Raw genomic sequence first — 7,287 nt, forward strand, 5'->3', positions numbered from 1 at the left:
GCCACACCTGAAAGCCACCAAGGGGAGGAGGAAGTGCCGAATCTGCAAGTCATCCACTATATGGCTATGTGAGGCTTGTGACGTGCCCCTGTGCATTATCCCAGGGCGGTGTTGCTTCAGATTTTGGCACAAGCGTGTCTGATTTTTTTAAAACATTTTTTTATGTATTTTTTTTTTATATACATATTTGTAAATAGTCATTTTTTGTGTGTGGTTCATTTTCTCTTTGCCTCCTAAAATCCAACCCCTCATCCACGTTGTAGGAGGTGGTAACAGCACATTACATATATATATGTAATTGTTCTGGCTAACGGGGCTCTGGTGTTGACATTTTTTATTTTTATTTTATTTTATGAAAGACTGAGACCACTGGAACAAACATCAGGATAGGCTTCACTTCAAATAAGTACAAAACCACAAAAACATTCATGATAATGTGATAATGTACTTCTAAATGGATTTGGATAGGTTTTGGGTATATTTTGGGTAGCCTATACACCATCATGTATATTCTCACAAGAAAATACAATACAATGCAAATTACTACAATGAAATTAATTCAAATTGGTTTGCTGTAGTACAAAAGGCAAGAAAAAAGTTTGAATGCTGGATATACAGTGACTTTTGTATTTGGTGATTTTGGAGAGGTTAGGAGACACTTGGAGACGTCTAAAAACTGATGTGTAGCACTTGTAAACTTTTGTCTATCTGCTTCAAATTTTTTACACACACTGTCAAGATGTTGTTGAATCAGGAAATAAATGTTTTGGTTTCCTCTGACATTCAAAACCCAGTTCTATACTGAAGAAACCAAAAAAAAAAAATAGGTTGTTATGTTTTTTCCTGACAAATCCGTACTTTTGCTGCTCTGAAATGTAAACTAAAATGACATGATAAACACTTTAACGAGTTGCAGTTGATGGCCCAAGTGTCTTCTTTATTATTATGCAATGTGTGGAACCAGAGATATTCAAGTTTTAAATGAAAGAGAGAGAACAGAGAAAAATAGGCGGAAATTGTCAAAAAACGCCCTGCTGGAGAGAGGGGTTAAAATGACTTGAAATGAAATTCAACTATTGGATCTGCACCGCTCGTCAATGACGTTTTCTTTATCAGACAGCCAATCAAAAGCCAGGGTGGGCGGGATTCGAATTTACCCTCCCGGAGATCAAAACTAAATAGTAGGCAAGGAGTTTTCCCCAACCTACTCTTTGCCCAAACCAAAACCTACTATTTACCCAAACCTATCAGGCTTATTAGGGTTCTCACTTGGCCTCACTTTTCATGGCCAAATTGAAACATTTCGATGTTTATTTAATCGTTTGTCTCGAGTTCCAACCACGTTCCGACAGGCGCTTTGCCCGTCACTGTAGGCGAGACTCGTCGGTCGTAACATAAAGCCTATAGCCTACGTTTTTACAGTCAAAACGCGTACAAGTATTACGAATTTGTAATGACTTTCGTGTACAATACGTTTTGCCTTGTATATATAGTGCAATGAGGGCATTACGCCATTTTAGTATGAAACTTTACCACAGGTTTATCATCCAAGTATTGTGCACGATAAGTGCAATTCCTCTATGTGTTTGCATATCTTTTCATATGGTATGCCAGGTATGGTATGCCACGCCATGATCATTTTTAGACGGGCCCAAGAAACCTCAAATGTTAGTCAAACGTTCTCGATGTAGGCTACCCCCATTTTAATTGTAGCACCACCATTTCGACACGAAGCTAGACTGCTTTATTTGGTATATTTAACAATTGCGTTGCTGTCATACCCATTTAAACTGCTCCTTGTTTACGATTTTAGAGATATTTTGACAACTTACCTTCGTTGTTCCGTTCTTCTGTCACTTAAAGGCAGTCTTCCAGATGAAAACAAAATGGAGCGTCTAAAGTTACTTTTTAGTTTCACTTTGGTCTGGGCTGATTTAAAATGTCTGACAGGAGTGGTCAAAAACAGGATCAAACCATTATTGCGGCGCACGCAGTTAAAAAGTTCCATTCATAGACGTCAGTAAACTCAACTTGTTTTACCCGTAAGCGACTGTTAGAATTATGGTTAGAGGTGAAAATTAAGCTCATTTTATGGATGGATTTTTTCAACCAAGTATGTAAATAAAGTTTTCAATGAAGTAGGTTGGTTTCTTGTCGATGTAATTATTATTATTTGCCAGTTCAATACGTCTACATTAAAGTAGGTGTGGCCTATGTGTGAAAGTGGAGTATACCTCTGTTAGACGTGCTAGTAAATATGATAGACTACCGTAATGGATTTGGGCTGTTGAATTTCGTAAAATAGGCCTACTGGACTGTTTGCAAATTGTTAAAGCTTGCATCTCTTGCCAGTGGTTGCTGAAGTATTAGCCTCAGTTCAGTTCAACTATAAGAATGTGGTGAGAAACTCAACCTATTACTGTCTTCTGAGGGAATTTGATTTTGTATTTATCAGTTTTAATTCATTCTGTTTTCAATAAAAATATATTTCCCTGTGGTAACCTGCTTGTGGTGACTATGGTCTTGCCTCTGACACCGGACCATACTGGGTTAATACAACTGGTGGCAGCACTAATCTCCTCTCCACAACCGCAAATTATTACTAGAATAATGGAATTTCCCATTTGTCACTTTGTTCAAACAGAGAATTTGACTCTCTTTCCGTATGGTTGAGACATCTTACATTTTACATATTTACATTTTGAGACATTTATTTCTTAATTTTATGAATATCAAATCAAAAGTCTTACTGGCGTAAGAAACTCATCCCATTTCTGTGAGGTAGGTCAACACTTAAAAGGTGCAACAAACCTTTCTTTTCTTTCACAACTAACTGTTGTGTTATAAGAGAGCATGATTAAAAAAACAGTTTTCAAACCATTTCTGTGCCTTATGATTCTGTTTGAGGCCTTTTCTTTAATTTGTCTACATTTCCCTGTCCAAGTGGTATGAAAACAAGAGTGATAGAGTGCACCAAACATTACATTAAATCACCCATATTCATACTGTTTCAGGAGACCATGGCTGTAAATATCCTCCACCATCCATGTGTCTACATTTCTTTTACCAAACATGACATTAAATCTGATTCAGGTGTAATAGACGAAATAGCAGCTCTCTCTCTCTCACTCACACACACACACACACACACACACACACACACACACACACACTCTCTCATGGGGTGTAAGGGTGTGTCAGGGCTTGGGTGAGGTGCTGCTCTCGGCCACTTCCTGTTTCTTCCTGCGGTTGACAGCATAAGCCACAGCACCCAGAGCCAGAGCTGCGTATGTCACCAGCACAAACTAGAGAGGGAGAGAGAGAGGGAGAGAAAGAGAGAGAGAGAGAGAGACACACAGACACAGAGAGAGAGAGAGAGAGAGGGAGAGAGAGAGAGACAGAGAGAGAGAGAGAGAGAGAGAGAGACACACAGACACAGAGAGAGAGAGAGAGAGAGACAGAGAGAGAGGGAGGGAGAGAAGAGGGGGGAGATAGAAGCACTAATTAGGGGGGGCACTAGGTAGGGGGACTATCTGAGTGTATCTGAGTGTGTGTGTTTATAAGTGTTTCTGTGTGTGTGTTTATAAGTGTTTCTGTGTGTGTGTTTATAAGTGTATCTGTGTGTGTGTGTTTATAAGTGTATCTGTGTGTGTGTGTTTATAAGTGTATCTGAGTGTGTGTTTATAAGTGTATCTGTGTGTGTGTGTTTATAAGTGTATCTGTGTGTGTGTGTTTATAAGTGTATCTAAGTGTGTGTATGTGTTTCTGTGTGTGTGTGTTTATAAGTGTATCTGATAGTGTGTGTGTGTGTTTATAAGTGTATCTGAGTGTGTGTGTGTGTTTATAAGTGTATCTGAGTGTGTGTGTTTATAAGTGTATCTGAGAGTGTGTGTATCTGAGTGTGTGTGTGTGTGTGTTTATAAGTGTATCTGAGTGTGTGTGTTTTTTTAAGTGTATCTGAGTGTGTGTGTTTTTAAGTGTATTTGAGTGTATCAGAGTGTGTGTGTGTGTGAGTCTTACATTCCGGCGTCCCTGCAGTGTGTAGGTATTGAAGTGTCTCTTCCATCCAGTCAACTCTACAGCTGCAGGAGCCTCTATGCCAAACAACTGCCTCTGTGCACACACACACACACACACACACACACACACGAATGAGAGATTAGCATATTGAGAAACACACACACACACACACACACACACACACACACATACATACATATCAGGGACGTGCGGTCATATGAGGCAGGTGAGGCAGAGTGCACCTGTCAGGGTTATGCTGGGGAACGTTCCTCTTCTTCTACACTTCTGTGGAATGGAAGATTTTATTGCTAAGCTGAAGCAGTTCTCAAAACCAGACTTGCAGTCCAAACGTGAAATGATTAATAATGGGAGACCCATGCCGGAGCTAAAAGGTATGCTTCAAGCGACGGGACAGAAGATAACTCGATCGACTTCTCACATTCAAAGCCAAATTCCTTTGAACATGTTTGGAACCTCAAGAATACATTTGGTTTTGAACTTACAGCGGCAGCTCCGTTGATTTCCCATTATTTCTCTTGGGATTGTTTTATGTCTATGTGAAGCCATTTAACATCACACAAGTGGTTGTGATCACTTTGAACCCAAGACTGCTTTTTATTGGTGAGCTAATTTTGGAAATTAAACTTAAATTGTAGGTAAATTGTGTTTCCTGGTTGCAATGGTTATCCTGTTGCTACGTTAGCTAATTAGCTATCTAAGGACACTTAATAACTTTACGAGTTAATCGGAAGAGTTCAATTTGCATGAAATGATAGCTGGTTATCTAGCTGATGTTATAGTCTCCTCGATTTAACTATTACAATTATAATGGGAAAAGGTAGAAACCCTCAGGGTGCTTGTGCAACTTCGTAAGAAAGAGTTTGTATTCACGAGTTCATATTCATGAGTGCATAATATTTACACATGAGTTCATCACAAGCTAGCAGCTGCCTACTGTATGCACCTTACCTATGTGTGTGTAAAGAATGCTGATATGAAAAACAACCAGTAGTCAATGTGAAAGCTGCCGATTGAATGGTTATCTTAGATACTCTATTGGGTTTATGTATTTGTAAATTTGACTCTGAAAGAATCAGTGCCTCACCAGCCACGAACCTCACCGCACGTCACTGATACATATATATATACACATATAGAGAGACTACCATGCTGTGAAAAAAAAACACACACACAGCCATTTATAGCATACTGTGTTTTTTGTTGCTCTGCTTCACCGTTCATTCTCTCTGCGAAAGGCTCTGCACTCGTCCTCATTCTGCCTGCGCCGTTTCACCGACACTTATGCAAACCACGTTTAACCCACTGACCTCACAGGCACGCTGAGCGTTAGTAACGGCGCTCACTGCGGCTCTCTTTCACAGTCTCGTTTAGAAACTCATTTTGATCGCTAAAGTGCTAAAGACTTGTACTCACCTTCACTTCGGATATCATATGTCCGAAACTAGTCAGAGGAATTCGCGTTTTCACCGGAGACGTCGGCATGTCGAAAAAAGTGACAGGCTAGCGGCACACAGGCAGAAATCAGCAGCAAGACTTCTTCTTATTCTGTGAAAGTGATAGCCTAAGTAGCACAGCAAGTCTTCTTCTTATTCTGTGAAAGTTATAAGTAGCAAAGCAGTCTGAAACGTTACCAAAAGCACTCGCGCTGTCACAAGGACACCCCAAAGCTCAGTCGTTGCACGTTACTGATGTATTTTTCCGGTCTCTGTGGAAACTGACACGTGAAAGGTCCAATCAGAGCACAGTAAGTGTCTAGGCTGACCAATGACGTGCCTCCTGTCGGGCGGGACCTGCAGTAGTTACACAAGGATATTTAAAGGGGCACCGCCACCAATGTCACATCAAATTCGCTTCTGCTGCGAATAGTTGATTTAGTGGTTTGCAAAGTAGAAATTAGTATTGAAGCTTCTACCGTTGTGTTGTATGAAGTCGCCTAAATCCCCGAAGTATAGTTGTGTGTTTTTTGCTGCAAACGTGAGGAATTGAGATATCTCTTACTGTAAACTGGGCTTCTGAACAGATTTAAAAAAAATAAATGAATAAGCCCATGGTGACTAGTTTATAAAAATGGGATTCACCTCGTGACAGAATGTAGACACTAGATGGCAGCAGAGGGTCAAGATTATAGTGTCCACTCCTACAGCCCAAACCACAGAATAACCGTTACATTTACATTTAGTCATTTAGCAGACGCTTTTATCCAAATCGACACACGCACACACACACACACACACACACACACACACACACATTTACATTTAGTCATTTAGCAGACGCTTTTATCCAAATCGACACACGCACACACACACACACACACACACACACACACACACACACACACACACACATTTACATTTAGCAGACGCTTTTATCCAAATCGACACACACACACACACACACACACACACACACACATTTACATTTAGTCATTTAGCAGACACTTTTATCCAAAGCGACGTACACACACACACACACACACACACACATTTACATTGAGTCATTTAGCAGACGCTTTTATCCAAAGCGACATACACACACACACACACACACCACACACACACACACACATTTACATTTAGTCATTTAGCAGACGCTTTTATCCAAAGTGACGTACACACACACACACACATTTACATTTAGTCATTTAGCAGAAGCTTTTATCCAAATCGATACACACACACACACACACACACACACACACACACACACACACACATTTACATTTACATTTAGTCATTTAGCAGACGCTTTTATCCAAAGCGACGTACAAGGGCATTACATCAGTCAGATTTAAGACGTGTCTGTGATCTAAAATACAAAATAAATAATCAGTCAGATCTAAGATGCAGTGATGGGCAAGCTACTTGATATGTGTAGTGAGCTAAGCTACGAGCTACTCTACAATAAATTCAGCTTCACTACACAGAAGCTACCACTCATAAAAATGTAGCAAGCTAAGTTACAAAAACCTGTCAAAAGTAGCTTGATAAATTAGTAGCTACTTTCAGTTAAACAAACTGCATGCCAAGTCAATGCAATGTTAGTGATCAACACAACTGTCAGTCAGATAAAGGCTAAAATATGTTTAGATTTATGTATTGAACAATAGCCCAATACACAAAAAACAAATGCATGAGTTTACATATTAACATCACATGAGTTTACAAATTAAACTTTGCTAAGAACTGTCTCCGACCTCTGTTTAGGAAAACAATCGTGACTACCACTACCATCATACAGCCTTGT

At 39.8% G+C, this 7,287-nt stretch overlaps 1 long non-coding RNA gene across 2 annotated transcripts; it reads right to left on the reverse strand.

Annotated features, from left to right (window-relative positions):
- Positions 1–2,880: 2,880 nt before the first annotated feature.
- On the reverse strand, positions 2,881–5,745 carry LOC116219819. Of its 2 annotated transcripts, XR_004163302.2 has the most exons (4): positions 5,673–5,745; positions 5,455–5,602; positions 4,021–4,113; positions 2,881–3,305 (listed from the first exon to the last, which is right to left on the reverse strand). It is a non-coding gene; the product is annotated as an uncharacterized LOC116219819 (long non-coding RNA). The 2 variants fall into 2 exon arrangements; XR_004163301.2 differs by having other exon boundaries at positions 5,455–5,741.
- Between the last annotated feature and the right edge of the window lie 1,542 nt (positions 5,746–7,287).

The sequence above is a fragment of the Clupea harengus genome, chromosome 26 (genome assembly GCF_900700415.2).
Source record: "Clupea harengus chromosome 26, Ch_v2.0.2, whole genome shotgun sequence".
Classification (NCBI taxonomy): domain Eukaryota; kingdom Metazoa; phylum Chordata; class Actinopteri; order Clupeiformes; family Clupeidae; genus Clupea; species Clupea harengus.